Raw genomic sequence first — 26,181 nt, forward strand, 5'->3', positions numbered from 1 at the left:
ATTAAATCCTCCAAATGGTGGCCGATGTGGTAACGTCACTGACTGGTAAACGCCAAGCTGGGGTTTGAGACGCACTCAAACTCGTAAGTTTCTTTGGTCGCTGCAACCTCATCATCCTTGTGAGCTAAGAATGGGGATATTGGGAGAGTCTATAGGTCTATCTGCTGAGTCATCAGTAGTAATTGCCTGGACCTCCTTGGTTCTAGCTTGGGTAGAGAGGGGGCTTGGGCGCTGATCATATGTATATATGGTCAGTCTCTAGGGCAATGTCACTGTCCCTTGCCTCTGCTATTAATGAGTGCCCTTTAAACCGCTGATATTTCGGCATTTATTCCTTGATTCATTGTCACTACTTTCACTTGCAAAGACAGAGATTTATATAACAACAAAATCTTAAGCATTTCTTGCCTTGTTACCGGGAAGTCATTCAATGAATAGCAATTGAGAAGGCTTTATTTCTCTATCTTATGCACAATCCGGCACATTACTTTACAATGTTAAACTTTGCTGTAAGAAGCGGTAAAAATACTAGAATATATGTTGGCACTTGGCAGGCATTTAGTGTTTAAATTGTACGATAAATAATCTATGATGCAAATAAATAGCTTGTGACTACAAAGAATGAATAAGTTTAATAAGTAATTAAAATATTTCAATACTAAAATAATATGCAAGCCATTTCTTAAATATGTCTTTTCAAATAATAAAAATGAATGAAAATTATTCAAAAACTACATGCAGATATGATATAAAAAATGTAGGAGATTGTTTACTGTATGGGCTTATATACATCAGTACGTAACAACCAATCTCTCTCTCTCTCTCTCTCTCTCTCTCTCTCTCTCTCTCTCTCTGCATACACACATACATACATCCATACATCCAGACATACACACACACACACACACACACACATATATATATATATATATATATATATATATATATATATATATATATATATATATATATATATATATATATATATGTGTGTGTGTGTGTGTGTGTGTGTGTAAAAATCACGGGGAAACATGATGATCTAAGATACAAAGAAATGACAGGGGATATTAAAATAGAAAAGATAGGATTGAGTCCTGAAGAAGTATCATGAAACAAGTTAGGACTTCATCTTATACTTTTTATTTCTATTTTCCATGTGGTTCTTTTGCATACTCTTCTCAGAATATTTTATTTTTCCTTGTTTCCTTCCCTCACTAGGCTATTTTCCCTGTGGGCGCTCCCGGGCTTATATCATACTTTTTTCCAGCTAGGGTTGTACCTTAGCAAGTAGTAATATATATATATATATATATATATATATATATATATATATATATATATATATACATATATTATCGATATATTATTTATATATATGTATATATATATATATATATATATATATATATATATATATATATATATATATATATATATATATATGTATATATATATATATATATATATATATATATATATATATATATATATATATATATGTATATATATATATATATATATATATATATATATATATATATATATATATATATATATATATATATATAAAATACATATCACACCATGCATATAAGTTTATATAAAGAGATGACCTGTATAAACAAAAATTCCTGCAGATTCTCATATCTTGATCAGGGCCTTAGGCTCTACATGTGATCGAGGCTAATATTAGGGTGAACAGCATCACACCCACCAGAAGTCCCTTACATCAAAATGGAGCCCTTTAATGCATACCCTTGTCTTCATAAAGCTGTCAAAAGGCGGCAGTAGCTTAATCGAAACACTATCTACCTGGAACAAAATAAGCAAGATCCCTGTGTCCTCAAGTAAAGTACGGTAGTAGGAAAGTGGGTTGGAATGTTTGGTGGAACATTATCCATATGTGAACTGGTAGGAAATCAGGGGTGGATGGAAGACTCGGTATTTAGAAGTTCAAAGTTCCCTGTGGATGTTATATTTCAACTCTTTATAGCTGATATATAAAAGATATCTTTTCAACACCCATAGTTTTCAAGGGACCATACAAAACTCTCAGAAGGCTTAAAGGTTTACTACACTGTTAAAAAGTTGCATTAAATAAAACGGTAGATGTATGGCAACTTTTATTCAAGGATTTTTACCGTTTTAAAAATGGATATATTTATGTAAAGGAGTGATATTGCGGTACCAACCCGTAAAAGATAATAACTAAGTATGGTAAACTTACGGTCGCACGTATTCTACTGAAATACGGCTGAGAACAGTATATTTTACTTAGAATTTCCGATTGAAATTACGGTTTTTTTAAGTGTATGCTTCAAGAAGGCTAAAATTACGGTCTGCAATACCAATTGCATTTAGTTTCGTTTATAACACCTAAATAAATAAATAAAATAAAATATAAAATTGAACGTTTCTTCCTTGGGAGAGTTCGAATATCCTTTGCCTTAAAATCAAATCTAAGAGGCACTTCACTTTCTTTGGAGCTGATATAAAACAAATATCTCTTTATCCCCTATAATTTTCAAGAGACCATACAAACTCTGAATAAAAATATGAAATAGAACATTTCTTCCCTGGGAGATCCTTACTAATCAACCAAAGAAGGAGCTGCCTTAGAATTGGAATATTAAATAACATAATCAAATCTAAAATTAATGGCATTCTTTTTTTAAAGAGAAGTAATTTTACCTAAAACATACTGCAAAATGTAATGTATCTAAAGACCATAATTATTGACATATGCTCTTGATACGGTTCTATGGTTATATAGTTCTGAACAAAACACTGAGCTATTTTACCATTCTACCTCACTAATTTAAAAAAGAATACTTCATATCACACTAGTTATCAATTGATTATTAGAGCTTTGTGTTATATGAACAGCGGTTTATGCATCAATACAAAGACAAATGCTAAATCATCTAACCATTTGAACAAGGAACTAAATTTTCAAAATAATTGAGACTATTTGAATATGTGAAGGCCTTGTCTATAAAGAATAATGACAGCAGATTAATAATATGATTATATGATTGCTAAGACTTTAAGAGAATAAAATACTCTTGCTTGAGGGTACACTCGGTCACACTATTCTATTTGCTTTCTCTTCCTCTTGCTTTGTTAAAGTTTTTGTAATTTAAATAGGAAATATTTATTTTGATGTTGTTACTATTCTTAAAATATTTTATTTTTCCTTGTTTCCTCTCCTCACTGGGCTATTTTTCCTGTTGGGGCCCCGGGGTTTTTAGCATTCTGCTTTTCTAAATAGGGTTGTAACTTTGCTAGTAATAGTATTTATATATATATATATATATATATATATATATATATATATATATATATATATATATATATATATATATATATATTGAATATATATATATATATATATATATATATATATATATATATATATATATATATATAGATATAAGTATATACATAGAAATATAAATATACACACACACATATATATATTTATATATATATATATATATATATATATATATATATATATATATATATATATATATATATATACATATATATATGTATATATATATGTATATATATACTGTATATATATATATATATATATATATATATATATATATATATATATATATATATATATATATATATATCATTACGCCATCCAGTGTTTACTCCCAGGACTCAGACGAGCACAACTCCGTATTCACGCTCCTCGATAAATGTAATAATACGATAATTTGCATAGTCATCTGATTAGGTCCCTTGTGATCCGTGGATAGCGAATTCCCAGTAGTGTTTTGCAAGATCCGAAACACATGTAAGGGAAGTATTGGAATGAAGGTGAACCTTGAAAGGAGGAGATGGCTGTGTTTGTTCACTGGTGCGCGTTTCCTTTACTTTATTTTCTTTATTTGCTTAACTTTGGACGATCTTTTTTTTTATGGTTTTTGCTTCGGTTGTTTCACTAAAATTGTTTTATTTTAAATGTTATTGTTTTAGATGACAGAAATTGTTATTGAATTTTTTTTTTTGCTTCGGATGTTATTCAAGAAAATTGTTTTGTAAGGGTTAAAAATGTTATTCTATTAGATACCAAAATTTTTTTGTAAAGGTTATAAGTGTTATTCTTTTAGATGACAGAAATTGGTATTGAAAACTTTTTTTCTTCGGCTGTTTCAACAAAATTGTTTTATTATAAATGTTTTTTTTTTCGATGACAGAAATAGTTATTGATAACTTGTTTTGCTTCGGTTGTTATTCATCAAAATTGTTTTGCAAAGGTTAGAAATGATATTCTTTTGGAGGACAGGAACTTCTTATGCTTTGATTGTGTTTCACCAAAATTGTTTTGTAAAGGTTATAAATGTTATTCTTTTAGATAACAGAAATTGTCATTGAAAATTTTTTTTGCTTCGGTTGTTATTCATAAAAATTGTTTTGCAAACCTTATAAATGTTATTCTTATAGATGACAGAAATTGTTATTGAAAAGTTCTTTTGCTTCAGTTGTTATTCACGAAAATTGTTTTGCAAACCTTATAAATGTTATTCTTTCAGATGAGAGAAATTGTTATTGAAAACTATTTTTGCTTCGGTTGTTATTCACGGAAATTGTTTTGCAAAACTTATAAATGTTATTCTTATAGATAACAGAAATTGTTATTGAAAACTTTTTTTGTTTCGGTTGTTATTCACGAAAATTGTTTTGCAAACATTATAAATGTTATTCTTATAGATGACAGAAATTGTTATTGAAAAGTTCTTTTGCTTCGGTTGTGCTTCACCAGAATTATTATGTAAAGGTTATGAATGTTATTCTTTTGGATGACAGAAATTTCTATTAAAAACTTATTTTGCTTCGGTTGTTATTCACCAAAATTGTTTTGTAAAGGTTATAAATGTCATTCTTTTAGATGACAGAAATTGTCATTGAAACGTGCATTTTAAATGGATGTCTATATTAAAACAAGTTACGAGTTTTTTATATTTACGTTCAATTTTTGAAATGGCAATCTTTATGTTGAGATTTTCTTTTATATTAAGTTTCTTGTTCATTTTACTTATTATATTTTTATCTTTTCGTAAATTTTCTATTCCCTCTTCCTGCATTCGGAACTTTATTCTTAATTTCTTGTGGTATTTGACATATGTTTTTAATATTTTTTCCTTAAGTCATATAAAGTTTTATGCCCATTCTACCTTGTTAGTACTTTTAATATTTTCGTAAATGTTTCATTGTCTTTTACCAGACGTGAAGAATTATATTCTACATTTCCAAAGGTAATTCATTTTCGTTATCCTTTCTTTATCCAATGCAAATGACTGCTTCCTTCACAAACAAGTTCAAGACCCACCTGGTTTACTGCCCATCGACTCCGCAAACCTCCAAGTTACCTCCACACCTGCATTTTATGCCATGATTTACATTTAACTCCCACCGTTTTATCCTTGGTTCCCAACTCAATGCTTCCCCAGAACGGGGCCCCAAACCGCTCCGAACTTGAACACTCAGACAGACCAGTTGCCCTTGGCTGCACCTTCCAGTCTCTTCCAGTCTTCCAGTCACTCAATAGCGGCCGTCGTTTGGGGCCCCGCTCCTATCTCGGGGCTAGAAACAGATCAAAGGAGTTTCAAGTTTTCTAATGGTTGCTGTATTTTTGATTATCTATTTTCCAACTGACTTCAAATGTCGTCTTGTAATGAGGTCTGGGTGTATTGATGAAACTTGTGCTTGTTTTTTTTTTTTTTTTTTTTTTTTTTTTTTTTTTTTTTTTTTTTTTAAATCAAGGTTTTACTCCTCTTCTTATAGTTTTTTAAAACATTGCTGTATTTTTATGTTTTATTTTCCAACTGACTTCAAATATCGACTCGTAACGAGGTCTAGGTGTACTGATGAAACTTATGCTTGTTTTTTTTTCCTTAAGGCTTTATTCCTCTTCTGATAGTTTCCAAAAACGTTGTTGTATTTTTTATGCTTCATTTTCCAAACTGACTTTAAATATCGACTCGTAATCAGGTCTAGGAGTATTGAGGGAACTTTTGCTAGGTTTTTCATCAATATTCTAATCTTCTTCTTATTCTTTTCTAAAACATTGTTGTATTTTTTATTATCTATTTTCCAACTGACTTCAAATGTCGTCTTGTAATGAAGTCTGGGTGTACTAATAAAACTTATGCTTTTTTTTTTCCTCAAAGTTTTATTCCTCTTCTTATAGTTTTCTAAAATGTTGTTGTATTTTGATAGTCTATTTTCCAGCTGACTTCAAATATCGACTCGTAACGAGGTCTGGGTGTACCGATGAAACTTATGCTTGGTTTTTTCATTAATGCTTTACTCCTCATCTTATACTTTTCTAAAACATTGTTCGATTTTTTATATTCTATTTTCCAAATTGATTTCAAATGTCGTCTTGTAACGAGGTCTGGGTGCATTGAAGGAACTTATTCTAACTTTTTTCATCAAGGTTTTCCTCCTTTTTTTATATTTTTCTAAAACGTTGTTGTATTTTTTATGTATTTTCCAACTAACTTCAAATGTCGACTCGTTTGAATGTATTGATGAAACTTATGCTTGGTTGTTTATGTATCAGGGGTTAGCTCCCCCTCTTCTTTATGTTACATTTGATACTTAATGAAACTTTTTAGTTTCGGGTGAATGTTGCTCTTCATATTCGAATAAGATTGAAATCCTGCATAAGCCATTAGAAAGAGAGAGAGAGAGAGAGAGAGAGAGAGAGAGAGAGAGAGAGAGAGAGAGAGAGAGAGAGAGTTTCTTAGAGGGATTGCTTCCGTATTAAAGTGTTAGTCTATTAATGATTGATATCAGATTGATATTTACATATGCTTTTAATGTAGTTTTTGTACAGGGTTTAAATTATTGGGTAAATTACCTTAGTTTGAGGTAATTTTCATGGTTTCAAGGTAAATCTAGGGAAATTTTGGTTTTACTAGCTTATAATTTAAGGAAATCGGAATTTTTTCAAGATAATCTAAGGTAAAAAGCAGCAGCATTCTAGGTAATGGCCACATGGGTGGCATTTCTAAAATACATTTATAAAAGCAGCAGCATTCTAGGTAATGGCCACATGGATGGCATTTCTAAAATACATTTATAAAAGCAGCAGCATTCTAGGTAATGGCCACATGGGTGGCATTTCTAAAATACATTTATAAAAGCAGCAGCATTCTAGGTAATGGCCACATGGGGGGCATTTCTGAAATACATTTATAAAAGCAGCAGCATTCTAGGTAATGGCCATATGGGTGGCATTTCTAAAATACATTTATAAAAGCAGCAGCATTCTAGGTAATGGCCCATGGGTGGCATTTCTAAAATACATTTATAAAAGCAGCAGCATTCTAGGTAATGGCCACATGGGGGGCATTTCTGAAATACATTTATAAAAGCAGCAGCATTCTAGGTAATGGCCATATGGGTGGCATTTCTGAAATACATTTATAAAAGCAGCAGCATTCTAGGTAATGGCCCATGGGTGGCATTTCTAAAATACATTTATAAAAGCAGCAGCATTCTAGGTAATGGCCACATGGGTGGCATTTCTAAAATACATTTATAAAAGCAGCAGCATTCTAGGTAATGGCCACATGGGGGGCATTTCTAAAATACATTTATAAAAGCAGCAGCATTCTAGGTAATGGCCACATGGGGGGCATTTCTGAAATACATTTATAAAAGCAGCAGCATTCTAGGTAATGGCCATATGGGTGGCATTTCTAAAATACATTTATAAAAGCAGCAGCATTCTAGGTAATGGCCATATGGGTGGCATTTCTAAAATACATTTATAAAAGCAGCAGCATTCTAGGTAATGGCCCATGGGTGGCATTTCTAAAATACATTTATAAAAGCAGCAGCATTCTAGGTAATGGCCACATGGGGGGCATTTCTGAAATACATTTATAAAAGCAGCAGCATTCTAGGTAATGGCCACATGGGTGGCATTTCTAAAATACATTTATAAAAGCAGCAGCATTCTAGGTAATGGCCACATGGGTGGCATTTCTAAAATACATTTATAAAAGCAGCAGCATTCTAGGTAATGGCCACATGGGGGGCATTTCTGAAATACATTTATAAAAGCAGCAGCATTCTAGGTAATGGCCATATGGGTGGCATTTCTAAAATACATTTATAAAAGCAGCAGCATTCTAGGTAATGGCCCATGGGTGGCATTTCTAAAATACATTTATAAAAGCAGCAGCATTCTAGGTAATGGCCACATGGGGGGCATTTCTGAAATACATTTATAAAAGCAGCAGCATTCTAGGTAATGGCCATATGGGTGGCATTTCTAAAATACATTTATAAAAGCAGCAGCATTCTAGGTAATGGCCCATGGGTGGCATTTCTAAAATACATTTATAAAAGCAGCAGCATTCTAGGTAATGGCCACATGGGTGGCATTTCTAAAATACATTTATAAAAGCAGCAGCATTCTAGGTAATGGCCACATGGGGGGCATTTCTGAAATACATTTATAAAAGCAGCAGCATTCTAGGTAATGGCCATATGGGTGGCATTTCTAAAATACATTTATAAAAGCAGCAGCATTCTAGGTAATGGCCCATGGGTGGCATTTCTAAAATACATTTATAAAAGCAGCAGCATTCTAGGTAATGGTCACATGGGTGGCATTTCTAAAGTACATTTATATACGTGTACCTCTGTCTCTTTGTCCTTTAGCCATAAAGGATATCATTCTGGTAGATAAGGCAATGGGTCTTTTGCCTGTCTAGGTATTGCGTTATGCATGTTGAATAGGGCAATTAAGATAATCTAATATGACTATTGAGATGCAGAATAACAAGGGCTGTTAAAATGAAAGCAGAAATATCGCTTAGCATATGACTTAATTGTAGATTTATAAGGATTTCAAGGTTTTTTAGAACAGGTTATTCGTTTGAAAATAGATTGATAAACTTAACAGTGAAGAAAGCCTTTGAAACACAGTGTCTGACACAATTGATAAACTTAACAGACAAGAAAGCCGTAGAAGAACAGAGACTAACACGATTGATAAACTTAACAGACAAGAAAGCCGTAGAAGAACAGAGACTAACACGATTGATAAACTTAACAGACAAGAAAGCTGTAGACGAACAGTGTCTGACACGATTGATAAACTTAACAGACAAGAAAGCTGTAGAAGAACAGAGTCTAACACGATTTATAAACTTAACAGACAAGAAAGCTGTAGAAGAACAGTGTCTGACACGACTGATAAACTTAACAGACGAGAAAGCTGTAGAAGAACAGTGTCTGACACGATTGATAAACTTAACAGACAAGAATACTGTAGAAGAACAGTGTCTGACACGATTGATAAACTTAACAGACAAGAAAGCTGTAGAAGAACAGTGTCTGACACGATTGATAAACTTAACAGACAAGAAAGCTGTAGAAGAACAGTGTCTGACATGATTGGTAAACTTAACAGACAAGAAAGCTGTAGAAGAACGGTGTCTGACACGATTGATAAACTTAACAGACAAGAAAGCTGTAGAAGAACAGTGTTTGACACGATTGATAAACTTAACAGACAAGAAAGATGTAGAAGAACAGTATCTGACACGATTGATAAACTTAACAGACAAGAAAGCTGTAGAAGAACAGAGTCTGACACGATTGATAAACTTAACAGTGAAGAAAGCCTTAGAAGAACAGTGTCTGACACTCTTGCCTAGTACCAATGAAAAAAAGTATATATGTAATCGAGTTATAAATTTAATTAAATCATTGGGAAAGATTGATAAATTTTGATAAACTTATCAGTGAAGAATGACTGAGAAGAACAGTGCCTGACACACTTGCTTCGTACCAAATAAAAAAGGTATATATATAATTGAGTCATAAATATAATTGAATCATTGGGATGAATTGATAAATTTTGATAAACTTAACAGTGAAGAAAGACTGAGAAGAACAGTGTCTCACACACTTGCTTCGTACCAAATTAAAAATGTATAGATGTAATTGAGTCATAAATTCAATTGAATCATTGGGATAGATTGATAAATTTTGATTAAATTAACAGTCAAGAAAGCCTGAGAAGAACAGTGTCTGACACTCGCTTCATACCAATAAAAAAAAAAGTATATATGTAATTGAGTCATAAATCTAATTAATTAATTGGTTATCAAAACTGTTTTCAATTATATAACTAGTTTAGCAACTTAAAAAATTTGACTGTTATTTGCCCAATATAAAAATAGTATAAGTAAAATTGAGTCATAAATCTAATTAAGTAATTAGTTATCAAAACTGTTTCAGTTATATAACTAGTTTAGTAACTTAAATAATTTGTGTATTATTTGCAAAAGGAAGCTTCTAGGCTTGAGTTTAAATTACTACCCAATGTCAAAGCCATCCCCATAGAGCGAACGTCCTGAGGCAAACGCATTAATCGACTATATCTTAAAACTTGCTCTTTAAGGTAAGGTTAAATTACCACCTTTGTTCCACGTTAAGCTCGTGGTAGTTCTTATGATTTGGTGAGTCATGGTAGAGCAAGGTATTGGGATATCGGTAAAATGAACGCACCGAGGAACCGAGGCATTAGAAAGACTCGACACCAATATTTTTATAGATTTTAGAAGAATCGGTAAATTGTATAACATAAGAAGAGGAAAATCCGTCAAATTTTGGGGTGGAAGAAACTGTGGACATTATTTGTAGACTAAACATTAGTTTAAGATCGGGACATTAATAAGTCTTCACAGCAATGTTTTTATAGATTTTATGAGAATGGTGAGGGGTATATGGAGATGGTTTGGGAATGCTCTTCGCACTCCCCAAGAGAGATTAGTTCACCAAGGCACTAGAAGAGTTGGATACTCAGGCCTGCATGGCTGAGGACTATGAAGCGTTAAGCAGGAGGTGATGAATGTAGAAGTATTGAATTAAAAGCTCAAGATAGAGGCGACTGGTGAAATCTAACTGAGGCCCTTTACGTCAATAGACGTAGGAGGAGATGATGATGATGATGATGATGATAATAGTGGTCTCAAGATATGCTCTTCGCACTTCCCAAGAGAGATTAGTTCACCAAACTTTCAACGGGGCTCCACGAGGCACTAAAAGAGTTGGAAGACCCAGACCGACATGATTAAGGGCTATGAAGCGTGAATTAGATGATGATGAATGGAGAAGTATTGAATTAAAAGCTCAAGATAGTGACGACTAACCGAGGCCCTTTGCATCACTAGGCGCAGGAGGATTTGGGCATGATTTTTTTGCGATTGCTAGGGAGAAGTAAAGTTATACAACTAATTTTAATTGTATATATTGATCCTATGCTTTCCTTCAGCTCCTGGTGTATTGGTACAGAAAAGAAAATTTTTTTTTTTCATAAATAGCAAATTAACTTGGATCGACAACATTTCCTCCTATGTTTAAACTACAAGAATTTTCTTATTTTAAATCATACTATAATATTACACGAATCTAGATTAATCTCTTTTTGAAATTCAAAAGAAATATGACGTTCTTTGAAATAAAACCCAATTCTTATGAATGACATAACATTTCCTCCCGATATTCAATTACTATTGCCAAGACGAAATATATCCAGGAATTTACTTTTCCAAGATTTTCCCACGACGAAATATATCCAGGAATATACTTTTCCAAGATTTTGCCAAGACGAAATATATCCAGGAATTTACTTTTCCAAGTTTTTGCCAAGACGAAATATATCCAGGAATATACTTTTCCAAGTTTTGCCAAGACGAAATATATCCAGGAATTTACTTTTCCATGTTTTTGCCAAGACGAAATATATCAAGGAATTTACTTTTCCAAGTTTTTGCCAAGACGAAATATATCCAGGAATTTACTTTTCCAGTTTTTTGCCAAGACGAATTATATTCAGGAATTTACTTTTCCAAGTTTTTGCCAAGACGAAATATATCCAGGAATTTACTTTTCCAGTTTTTTGCCAAGACGAATTATATTCAGGAATTTACTTTTCCAAGTTTTTGCCAAGACGAAATATATCCAGGAATTTACTTTTCCAGTTTTTTGCCAAAACGAATTATATCCAGGAATTTACTTTTCCAAGTTTTTGCTAAGACGAAATATATCCAGGAATTTACTTTTCCAAGATTTTGCTAAGACGAAATATATCCAGGAATTTACTTTTCCAAGTTTTTGCCAAGACGAAAATTATATCCAGGAATTTACTTTTCCAAGTTTTTGCCAAGAGGAAATATATCCAGGAATTTACTTTTCCAAGTTATTGCCAAGACGAAATATATTCAGGAATTTACTTTTCCAAGTTATTGCCAAAAGGAAATATATCCTGGAATTTACTTTTCCAAGATTTTGCCAAGACGAAATATATCCAGGAATTTACTTTAGCATTACCTGTAATATGTTCATTAAATTACAGTTAATATATTAGAGTATCTATTAGCTTTCATAAGGGAATTACTGTAGTCCAGAATAGGCTTGGGTGGAGCCAAATGATGTGTAAAAAACAATAGAAGTAAATAATCTTTCGTAATTAGATTCTGCTCGTTTAAGCGAAACTATTAATTAAAATAAGCTCTCGTTAAGCCCTCGTTAAGACCTTGATCTAAAAATTACTAATTACTACTAAAGAGATATACTTAATAACGATTAGAAATTATCCGTAATTGAAAGAGGATCATAGATGCAGTAAGCTACAAACACTATTTTGATATTTACTCTTTATGAAAAACGGTAGAAGCAGAACACTGCTTGACTTTAGGTTTAAAGGTCTCTTATGAATTATTATTATTATTATTATTATTATTATTATTATTATTATTATTATTATTATTATTATTATTATTAATTTCTAAGCAGAGTCAAAGAACAGCGACAATGCCATAGCAGGAAAATGCCTTAGACTCTGACAGTATATTATTATTATTATTATTATTATTATTATTATTACTTGATAAGCTACAACCCTAGTTGGAAAAGCAGGATACTACAAGCCCAGGGGGCCCAACAGAGAAAATAACCCAGTGAGGAAAGGAAAAAAAAGGAAAAATTTAATATTTTAAGAACAGTAACAGCATTGAAATGAATATGAAAATAAATATATGCATGATCAACCCAGCCCAGTCTCCGCCCAAGCAAGGACCAGGAAGGAACAGGCAATGCCTGCTGATGACTCGGCATGTAGACCTATAGGCTTCCCCAAACCATCTATCTCTAGCTTAAAAGGATAGTTAGGTTGCAGACACTACAAGAAACTATCGAGTTCAAGTGGGACTCGATCTCCCGTCCAGCCGAACGTCAGGCAGGAGACGTTTCAAATAGGCCATGGACATAAATATTATGCTTCTTTCAATTGTTACACTTGTCGTATTTCAAGGTATCCATTCTGTAAGTAATAAAAAAGTATATCGTTATACCAGCTACATACATAGCTGATATATATCATACCTAGCGACAGGAAATATATATTTCTCAATCAGAGTACATCATAATAATTTCTAACCATAATTGGGCTCTTTAAGTCAATTACAACCTTCATAGCACCTAGAGGCATTTGAGGTAAAAGGAATTTCTCATAGTATATACATAATTTCTAAACATAATTGGGTTATTCAAGTCAATTGCAACCCTCAGAACACCTAAAGGCATTTGATATAAATGGGATTTCTCATAGTATATACATAATTTCTAAACATAATTGGGTTCTTTAAGTCAATTCTAACCTTCAGAATACCTAAAGTCATTTGAGGTAAAATGGATTTCTCATAGTATATACATAATCTCTAAACATAATTGGGCTCTTTAAGTCAATTCTAATCCTCAGAACACCTAAAGGCATTTGAAATAAAAAAGGATTTCTCATAGTATATACATAATTTTCTAAACATAATTTGGCTCTTTAAGGCAATTCTAACCCCCAGAACACCTAAAGGCATTTGAGATAAAAGGAATTTCTCATGGTATATACATAATTTCTAAACATAATTGTGCTCTTTCAGTTAATTCTAACGTTCAGAACACCTAAAGGCATTTGAGATAAAAGGGATTTTATAGTATATACATAATTTTCTAAACATAATTGGGCTCTTTAGGTCAATTCCAACCTTCAGAACACCTAAAGGTATTTGAAATAGAAGGGATTTCTTATAGTATATACATAATTGCTAAACATAATTGGGCTCTTTAAGTCAATTCTAACCTTCAGAACACCTAAACCCATTTAAGGTAAAAGGGATTTCTCAGAGTATATACATAATTTCTAAACATAATTGAGCTCTTTAAGTCAATTCTATCCTTCAGAACACTTAAAGGCATTTTAGATGAAAGAGATTTCTCATAGTATATGCATGATTTCTAAACATAATTGGGCTCTTTAAGTCAATTTTAACCTTCAGAACAGCTAAAACATTGAGATAAAAGGGATTTTTCTGAGTATATACATAATTTCTAAACATAATTGGGTTATTTAAGTTAATTTTAACCTTCAGAACACTTAAAGGCTTTTGAGATAAAAGGAATTTCTCATAGTATATACATAATTTCTAAACATAATTGAATGATTTAAGTCAATTCTAACCTTCAAAACACCAAAAAGGCATTTGAGATAAAAGGGATTTCTCATCGTTTATACATATTTTCTAAACATAATTGGGCTCTTTAAGTTAATTTTAACCTTCAGAATACCTAAAGGCATTTGAGATAAAAGTGATTTCTCATTGTATATACATAATTTCTAAACATAATTGAATGATTTAAGTCAACTCTAGCCTTCAGATCAGCTAAGGCATTTGAGTTAAAAGGGATTTCTCATAACATATACATAATTTCTAAACATAATTGGGCTCTTTAAGTCAATTCTAACCTTCAGAACACCTAAAGGCATTTGAGATAAAAAGGGATTTCTCATAGTATATACATAATTTCTAAACATTATTGGGTTATTTAGGTCAATTCTGACCTCCAGAACACCTTAAGGCATTTGAGATAAAAAAGGAGTTCTTATAGTATATACATAATTTCTAAACATAATTCAATGCTTTAAGTCAATTCTAACCTTCAGAACACCTAAAGGCATTTGAGATAAAAAAGGATTTCAAATAGTATATACATAATTTCTAAACATAATTTGGCTCTTTAAGTCAATTCCAACCCTCAGAACACCTAAAGGCATTTGAAATAGAAGGGATTTCTTATAGTATATACATAATTTTCTAAACATAATTGAATGCTTTAAGTCAATTCTAACCTCCAGCACACCTATGGCATTTGAGATAAAAGAGACCTCTCATAGTATATACATAATTTCTAAACATAAATGGGTTATTTAAGTCAATTCTGACCTTCAGAATACCCAAAGTTATTTGAGATGAAAAAAAGAATATTCAAGTTTCACAACAAGTCATCACAATCTGTCTTAACACCGTCCATTCCGATTTCGTTCTTTCTCACTGAGGTCGAACATTCCATAAATCACTGACAGCATACCTCGCGCTTACTAAACTACATTAATCATGAAGCTGTGATCTATATGTTCATAATTCTTAAAAAGGAGATGGGGCATCTCGCCGTATATTTTTTTCACCCGCTCTCGTAAAAGAAAAAAAAAAAAAAAAGTACGACATGTGCATCATGAGATGAATTAAGTACGACGTGCGCATTAGTAAATGAATTCAGTACGACGTGTGCAATAGGAAATGAATTCAGTACGACATGCGCAAATAAAACAGTATGACATACGCATCATGAAATAAATTCAGTAAGACGTTCACATTAGGAAATGAATTCAGTACGACTTGTGCAAATAAGTCAGTACGGCATACACATCGTGAAATTAATTCAGTACGACGTGTGCATCAGGAAATGAATTCAGTACGACTTGTGCAAATAATACAGTACGGCATATGCACCATGAAATGAATTCAGTATGACGTGGGCATTAGGAAATGAATTCAGTACGACCTGCGCATTAGGAAATGAATTCAGTACGACGTGCGCAAATAAAACACTACGACATACTCATCGTGAAATGAATTTAGTATGACGTGCGGATTAAGAAATAAATTCAGTACGACATGCGCAAATAAAACAGTACGATATACGCATCATAGAATAAATTCAGTAAGACATGCGCATTAGGAAATAAATCCAGTACGACGTGCGCATTAGGAAATGAATTCAGTATGATCTGCGCAAGTAAAACAGTACGACATATGCATCATGAAATTAATTCAGTAAGATGTGCGCATTAGGAACTGAATTCAGTACGACGTGCGGAACTAATGCAATACGACATACGCATCTTGAAATGAATTCCGTACGACATGCGCATTAGGAAATGAATTCAGTACGACATACGCATTAGAAATGAATTCAGTACGACCTGCGCATTATGCAATGAATTCGGTGCAACGTGCGCAAATAAAACCCTACGATATACGCATCATGAAATAAATTCAGTACGACATACGATTCATGAAATGAATTCAGTACGACGTGTGCATCAGGAAATTAATTCAGTATGACATGCGCATCATGAAATGAATTCAGTATGACATACGCGTCATGAAATGAATACAGTACGACATGCACATTAGGAAACGAATTCAGCATGATATACGCATTAGTAAATGAATTCTCAATGTACTATATCATTTAGATTTTTCTTCAGTTAACTCTTGTATAATTTTCATGTGATTGCAATAATTCTTTAGACCAAAAATAATCTATACTGTTTAAAATGTGTTTTCTTATACGCGAATATTGCTTTCTAATGCTTACCATATTGTTTCTAAATAACTATCGAATAAAATATGAATATTATAAGGACTACGATACTAAAAAATGAAAAAAGAAGAATATTTTTTCGTTAGATTTATAACATCTGCAGAACGAAGTCAGACAAAATTTCTCATATAGAACTACCAAGAAAGATTTCAAATCTTCAAGCATTTACACGTAAATAAATGTATATAATCAGCGTGCTATGTATTCAATTTACACATAAAAATATATGTAATCAGCGTGACTGGTGTTTACACATAAAAATGTATTTAATAAATGTGCGTGGTATTTAATTTACACATACACATACATGTAATAAACGTGAGTGGTGCTTAATTTACACATAAACATGTATGTAATCCACCGTGCCTGGTATTTAATTTACAAAAACATGTATGTAATAAACGTAAGTGGTATTTAATTTACACATAAACCTGTATGTAATAAGCGAGACAGGTATTTAATTTATACATAAAAATGTATGTAATAAATGACCATAGTATTTAATTTACACATAACCCTGTATTTAATCAGCGAGACTGGTATTTAATCTACACATAAACATGTATGCAATCAGCTTGTCTGATATTCAATTTACACACAAACATTTATGTAATCAACGTGCCTGGCATTTAATTTACACACAAACATTGCATGTAATAAGCCTGACTGGTATTTAATTTACACATAAACATGTATGTAATAAGCGTGACTGATATCTGCACTCGTAAAACCACATCTCCCTTGATGAAGGAAAGGAATACTGAATATTTCAAAGCACCTTTGATCGTTAATTAATAAACGCACCTGATTTAAGATTTCTCGAGGGATTAAAGGAAAGTAAATAGAAAGGATATCCAAGGAGGGTTTAATATTAAACCCCACTTGAGGTTGTCGGTGCAAATGATTACGTTGTTGACTGCCCCCAGAGGCGATATCCTTTAATTTGTTCTACCGGTTTTGGCGAGGGAGGTCTGTGGCAGGTACATTAATGGATGGGATACCCGGAGAAGGATGCTGGAGATTTAAGAGGCTGATAGGCTTAAGGATGCTTCGGGAGATAAGGACTCCCGCGCGGCAGGAGCAATAGCAATTTTTTTTATCCTGGTCAAGAGAGAGAGAGAGAGAGAGAGAGAGAGAGAGAGAGGAGCACCCTTTCCTATCGAAATGTGAAACTCTTTTAACTGATTGAGAGGAGAGAGAGAGAGAGAGAGGAGAGAGAGAGAGAGGAAACCATTTCCCATCGACTTGTGAACGAGGAGAGAGAGAGAGAGAGAGAGAGAGAGGAAACCATTTCCCATCGACTTGTGAACGAGAGAGAGAGAGAGAGAGAGAGAGAGAGAGAGAGCATTTCCCATCGACTTGTGAACTCTATTAATTGATGGGCAGAGAAATCATCATAGCAAGATGAAGGGAAGCTATAGTAAGGAGAGAGAGAGAGAGAGAGAGAGAGGAGAGAGAGAGAGGAAACCATTTCCCATCGACTTGTGAACTCGTTTAACTGATGGGCAGAGAAATCATCATAGCGAGATGAAGGAGAGAGAGAGAGAGAGAGGAGAGAGAGAGAGAACCATATCCCATCGACTTGTGAACTCGTTTGACTGATGGGCAGAGAAATCATCATAGCGAGATGAAGGAAAGATATGGGAATGAGAGAGAGAGAGAGAGAGAGAGAGAGAGAGAGAGGCGTATATGAAATCTTGTTAGAATGAAAGGCCAAAGAAAGACGTAGAAACAATTTTGATTATATGCATAAGAGCAAATAAACAACAGAGAGAGAGAGAGAGAGAGAGAGAGAGAGAGAGAGAGGAAACCATTTCCCATCGAGTTGTGAACTCGTTGAACTCGTTTAACTGATGGGCAGGGGAAATCATCATAACGAGATGAAGCGAAGATATTGAATCTCTGGCAAAGAAGTCAATCATTTCATGCTCCTTTGTATCACTATTCATCGAAACTCTGGAAGTTATTAACGAAGTGAATAGTGAATAGTTTTTGATACCTCAGGCCCTGACGTTTGATTAAATTGCCTTTTAGGTTATTGCGAGAATCGAATGGGATGGGGATTGTGGTAAAAATGCATAGCTTCGAACACCCACTCGTACATACATACGCATACACACTAAAGGGAAGAATGGTTCATTTTGTGTATATATTATGCTTGTATCTTCGCTCTTCCCTCGCACTAAAAAGAACAAGAATTTTCATGTTTAAAATTGACACTGTTACAGAGGAGAAAAGCAGACATGTTTATTCTGGTTCTTTTTAGTGCGAGGGAAGAGCGAAGATACAAGCATAATATATACACAAAAAGAACTATGTACGATCGTGTGACACACGGATGGTACAGTAGACAAGAACATCTTTATTCAGTTTCTTCATTCATTGTTTTCTTCATTTTTTGGTACTCTCTTATTCATTTACGGTATATCAAGCTTTTTAAAAACCATTTATCTAATATTTCTTGAAGGTCACTCCTCTGATGTTACATATCATCAAATGTTGAGTGGAAAATATATGTAAATTAACTTTTTAAGCAAAACTCAATTATTCCTCTTATAAGATAGCAATTATTTCAAGCTAATTTAACAAGATGAAGAAGAAGAAGATGAGAGAGAGAGAGAGAGAGAGAGAGAGAGAGAGAGAGAGAGAGTTTGGTTAATGAAGACTTTATACATAATTTCATTTTGTATATATAGTTATCTCTTGTAAAATGTTGTCATAGAGGGTTAAAGTAGTTTACTGCAAATCAAAAGAGGTTATTTTTTATTTGATAAGATAATGATAATTTTTCATTCAAATTCCATCAAGTAAGATAATAATTATATAGAATATGGATATTTCATTATAAAGTACGACATTTTACTTGAATATAAAAGTTATTATCTCGTTTATCACCAAAAGTCAAAGCTGATAATATATGTTGTTAATATATGAGGATTCCCATATTTTTATTATTATTATTATCATTATTATTATTATTATTATTATTATTATTATTATTACTACTACTACTACTTTTATTATTATTATTATTATTATTATTATTATTATTATTATTATTATTATTATTACTTGCTAAGCTACACCCCTAGTTGGGAAACCAGGATGCTATAAGCCTAGGGGCCCCAACAGGGAAAATAGCCCAGTGAGGAACGGAAACAAGGAAAAATAAAATATTTTGATAAACAGTAACAACATTAAGATAAATATTTCCCATATAAACTGTAAAAACTTTAACAAAACATGAAGGAGAGAAATAGGATAGAATAGTGTGCCCGAGTGTACTAAGCAAGAGAACATCTGCTTCACATTAATCTTTTATGATACATTTTTCCACGTAATAAATTTCAAAATTCTCCAATATATGATCGCTCCTTTTATTTGACTGACAGGATGGTATATCATAAGCTCTAAGGATTTTCCAAGGTCATCCTCTTATCAGGATTGAGCTGAACTCCTCACGTCAGTCATAATGATTAATCAGTCACAGTTGAAGGGAGTCCTATCTTTTACTTTTAAGATTATTACTGATATCAATATAACTGCTTTCGAAGTTGTTATAAACAATCAGTGACAATAAAACGATAGTAATAATCCAATTCTTCAATTATTCAATTGTTTATATAATTATTCAATTGTTTATATAATTATTACCTCCGCCAACAAAGTTGGAAGGAGGTTATGTTTTAACCCCCAGTTTCTGTGCTTGTGTGTGTTTTTGCTTGTGAACAGCTTCCTGGCCAACAATTTTAATCGTAGAGTAATGAAACTTGTAGGTATTAACTGTTATGTAAAAAGCTGGAAATGATAAAATTTTGGAAGGTCAAGGTCAAAGGGTCAAGATCACGGTCAAGCAAAATGTCCAATTCACCTAATCAGACATAAGCTTGGACATCGTTGTCATAGAGACTTTAAACTTGGATCAGATTTGAGTGTATGAAAATTCACGACAATTAATACATGTTAAGGTCAAAGTAAAAGTACAAGGTCGATCAAAAAGTCTCGAAATAGGCTGCCGCGGTGGAGGTCTGCGCTCTAACTGTGTGCCCCTCTTGTTATTTTCCGTGGTAAATCACAGGTCTACAGAAACTGGTGGTTTATATTGTGGGGTTCCGGGTTACATCCAGCTTCCTTAGGAATCCATCACTTTCCTCACTTAATGTATTGTTTTAAGTAGCACGCTCTTCTGCACAAGTCTGGGGACTATATCAGCTACTACCAAATAAAGACCCTTTTTCAATAGTTGAGTATGGTACTTAGTGATCCTATGATTATTGCTACCAGTTCTACGTGCATATTTTATAGCCTTCTTAATTCGTTATTATTATTATCATTATTATTATTATTATTATTATTATTATTATTATTATTATTATTATTATTAGCTATGCTACACACACTATTGGAGAGGCAGGATGATATTAGACAATGGACTTTATCAGGAAAAATTGCTCAGTGAGGAAAGGAATTAAGAATACAGATAGAATCCCTAAAAAGGCTCCAACAGAGAAGATAACTCTGCGAGGAAAGGGAAATAGGAATAGAATAGAATCCCTAAAAGGGCTCCAACAGAAAAAATAACTCAGCGAGGAATGGAAATAAGGAAACAGATGAAAATCCTTAAAAGGGCTCCTACATGGAAAATAACCTAGTGATAAAAGGAAATAAGGAAACAGATAGAATCCCTAAAAGGGCTCCAACAGGGAAAGTACTTCAGCGAGGAAAGGAAATAAGGAAACAAATAGAATCCCTAAAGGGGCTCCAACAGAAAAAAAAACCCAGCGAGGAAAGGAAATAAGGAAACAGATGGAATCTTTAAAAGGGCTCCAACATGAAAAATAACTGAGCGAGGAAAAGATATAAGGAAACAAATAGAATCCCTAAAAAGGCTCCAACAGGAAAGTACCTCAGCGAGGAAAGGAAATAAGGGAAACAAATAGAATCCCTAAAAGAGCTCCAACAGAAAAAAAAAACCCAGCGAAGAAAGGAAATAAGGAAACAGAAGGAATCTTTTAAAAAGGCTCGAACATGGAAAATAACTGAGTGAGGAAAGGATATAAGGAAATAGAGAGAACCCCTAAAGGGGGTCCAACAGGGAAAATAGCCCAGTGAGGAGAGGAAAAAAAGAAACAGATAGAACCCTTAAAGTGCTCCAATGGGGGAAAATAACCCAGCGAGGAAAGGAAATAAGGAAACAGATTGAATTCCTACAAGGGCTTCAACATAGAAAATAACCCAGTGAGGAAAGGAAATAAAGAAACAGATAGAATCCCTAAAAGGGGTCCAACAGAGAAAATAACCCAGTGAGGAAAGGAAATAAGGAAACAGATAGAATCTCTAAATGGGCTCCAATAAGGAAAGTAACTCATTAAGGAAAGGAAATGAGGAAACCGATATAATCCCTAAAAGGGCTTCAACATAGGAAATTACCCAGTGAGAAAAGAAAATAAGGAAACCGATATAATCCCTAAAAGAGCTTCAACATAGCAAATAACCCAGTGAGGAAAGGAAATAAGGAAACAGATAGTATCCCTAAAGGCGCTTCAACATAAAAACTAACCCACTGAGGAAAGGAAATAAGGAAACATAGAATCCCTACAAGGGCTTCACGAGAAAATAACCCAGTGAGGAAAGAAATAAAGAGAACAGATAGAATCCCTAAAAAGGGCTCCAACAGAGAAAATAACCCAGCGAGGAAACGAAGTAATGAATCTGATAGAATCCCTCAAAGAACTCCAACAAGGAAAGTACCTCAGCGAGGAAAGGAAATAAAGAAACCGATATAATCCCTACGAGGGCTTCAACATTGAAAATAACCCAGTGAGGAGAGGAAATAAGGAAACAGATAGAATCCCTAAAACGGCTTCAACATAGAAAATAACCCATTGAGGAAAGGAAATAGGGAAACAGAAAGAATCCCTACAATGGGCTTCAACAGGGAATATAACCCAGTGAGGAAAGTAAAATAAGGAAACACATAGAATCCCTAAAAGGACTCAAATATGGAAAACAACCCAGTGACGAAAGGAAATAAGGAAACAGATAGAATCCCTAAAAGTGCTCCGATATGGAAAATAACCCAGGGAGGATAAGAAATAAGGAAACAGATAGAATCCCTAAAACAGCTTCAACATAGAAAATAACCCATTGAGGAAAGGAAATAGGGAAATAGAATGAATCCCTACAATGGCTTCAACAGGGAAAATAACCAATCGAGGAAAGGAAATAAAGAAACATAGAATAGTGATCCTGAGTGTACCCTAAACCTATACGAACACTAGCCTTAACACCAAGCGTTTCTTTTGGATTTTAGTCAAAGAGTGTATGATGATGCCAGGACTCGAGTCTAACCCTGCAACGCAGGTTTCGGGTAGCGTGTGCTCAGGCAAACCAGTTTTTAATCATACCTTATAATCTGCGGTGGACACGGGTCACTCCGTACAGCTTTTACACGTCGAGCAGGCTTTACGTGCGCCTTCGTGCTTACGTGCGTTTCCCCATCCTGCGTTTTTAGTTTGGAGTCGCGTCCCGTTCGTGGCGTGCGTATGTATGCAGGTGAGGGTTTAACCTTTGACAGATTTCCTCGTTTCTTTTGCTCTGCAACCTTATGAGTGTTTGTATGCGAGCGCGTCCTGTACATTAGACATGCTTCGTGTGGGTTTATTTGTTGCGTATAAGCTTCATGTTGGTCCAACTTAAAATGCATATAAAATTCGGGTTTTTTTTTTTTTTTTGCTCTTTTATTATTTTTCTTCTTCTTCTTCTTCTTCTTCTTCTTCTTATTATTATTATTATTATTATTATTATTATTATTATTATTATTATTATTATCATTATTATTATTATTAGTAGTAGTAGTAGTAGTAGTAGGTAGTAGTAGTAGCTAAGCTACAATCCTATTTGTAAAAGCAGGCTGCTATAAGCCCAAAGGCTCCAACAGTGAAAAAATAGCCCAGTGAGGAGATAAATAAACTATAAGTGAAGTAGTGAACAATTAAAATGAAATATTTGAACAGTAAACAACATTAAAACAGATATTTAATAAATTTTATTATTATTATTATTATTATTATTATTATTATTATTATTATTATTATTATTATTATTATTATTATTATTATTATTATTTGCTAAGCTACAACCCTAGTTGGGAAAAGAAGGATGCTATAAACCCAAAGGCTCCAACAAGGGAATAATACCCCAGGTGAGGACTGGAATAAGGAAATAGATAAACTATATGCAAAGTAATTAACAATTACAATAAAGCATTTGCATGAAACAGTAACAACATTAGAACAGATCTATCATATGTAAACTATGAAAAGAGATTTATGTCAGCCTGTTCAACATAAAAACCTTTGTTGCAATTTTTAACTTTTGAAGTTTAATGATAAAACCGAAGTTAAAAAATATTAACGTTTATAATGCCTGTTTATATCCCGGTCTTTGTGGCATAACTGCAAGCCACCATCTTTAACTTTAAAACATTGTTAGTATGTGTGTTCGTACATTATCTGAGGCATACATAACATGCATACACATACACTCAGTTATAACCTATACACTGTTAGAAAAAAAACGCAATTTTAATTGGAAATTCTCTGTAAAAATATACTGTTCTCAGCCGTATTTCAGTAAAATACAGGTGACCGTATTTTACCCTACTTTGTTATTATATTTTCAAAGGTTGGTGACCGTAATACAACTCTTTACGTCAATATATCCGTTTTTAAAATGATAAATGCGTGGCAACATTTATCCAGGTATTTTTGCCGATTTTCACGGCAAACATTTAAGTGTACAATGTTAAAAAAACCATATCTTTTATTGGGTATTCTCGTAAAAATATACTGTTGTCAATCGTATTTCAGTAAAATACAGGCGACCGTAATTTTTACCATACTTTGTTATTATATTCTACGGGTTGGTGATCATAATATCACTCCTATACGTCAGTATACCCGTTCTTAAAAACGGTAAATGCCTGGCAACATTTATTCCGTTTGTTATCATAAATTTTTAAGTGTATGTGAAAAAATCATGCAAAGAATGGCGTGACGTTAGATTTTACACGTTTGCATGTACCAGTCAAAATAGATGGGTTTTTGTTTGCGTTCTTTCCAAAAATAATGCTTGCTGAATCTATCTTCGCTTCTGTGTGCGTGTTAGAGATTTTTTTTTTTTATTTGTTTATTTTTTTTTTTTGACTGAACTGCATGCAAAATGCATTTCACTCTTTGTATTCCTGTCTCTTGCTGACCCGCGCAACAAGTCAGTATTTAAAATTAAAAGTATGAACGTCTCTGTTAAATTTGCAAGTAACACGTAATCATTGAATGTGGTGTGAATCGTAATGTGTAATAATTTTCCCTAAATAGCATTTGGTAAATAAGGATGCATAATGCCTAAGGTGATTTCTTTTGATAAGCTGACTGTAATTTCCGGTGTTCACGTTTAAAGAGAGAGAATTACATATTGTGTGAATAGAACTGTATATATACGTGATATATACAGTATATATATATATATATATATATGTATGTATGTATATATATATATATATATGTATGTATGTATGTATATATAATTTATATATGTATATATATATATATACAGTATATATATATATATATATATATGTATATATATATGTATATATACATATAAAATATATATATATAATATATATACCCAAACAAACAAAGAAAAGCTACCTACATTACTTACACACACTCACGTGAATTTTTAACCCCCTACCAATACCAAATGTCCATCAATAAACCAAGAGGTGTTATTTCCAAGAAACTCAAGCACTAAGAATTATCGTCAATCCCACATTTTGTTTATGAATTAAAACAAATGTCCCTTAATCATACATACATACATACACATACCAAGGCACTTCCCCCAATTTTGGGGGGGTAGCCGACATAAAAAAAAAAAAAAAATTGATTTTATGGACTTATTGGACAGCCAAAATTGGGATGTGAAATTCAGGAAACTTTTTGGGGAATACATAATATTTCCAGACGGTTGAGGAGTGGGGGGGGGGGGGGGAGAGGCAGTTGGTGGGGCATGGGTAGGAGTAAGGAGGGACCAGGAAGGTGCTAGAATCGCGATATATATTTTTCTTTTATATCAATTACCATTGGTTTTACACGACGGGAATTTGAGACGTGTTTTTGACGAATGCTTTCTTTCATGAGGTTATTCATGATTATACATGAGAGAGAGAGAGAGAGAGAGAGAGAGAGAGAGAGTGAGAGAGAGAGAGAGAGAGATAGGGTCCAAATTGCAACTTAGTTCAGAAGGGTTCTTTAAGCTTGCAAAGGTGATCCGTTCACAGGACTTAAAATGATAAGAGAGAGAGAGATAGAGAGAGAGAGAGAGAGAGAGAGAGAGAGAGAGAGA

This window comes from Palaemon carinicauda, chromosome 4 (genome assembly GCF_036898095.1).
Source record: "Palaemon carinicauda isolate YSFRI2023 chromosome 4, ASM3689809v2, whole genome shotgun sequence".
In the NCBI taxonomy this organism is placed as follows: domain Eukaryota; kingdom Metazoa; phylum Arthropoda; class Malacostraca; order Decapoda; family Palaemonidae; genus Palaemon; species Palaemon carinicauda.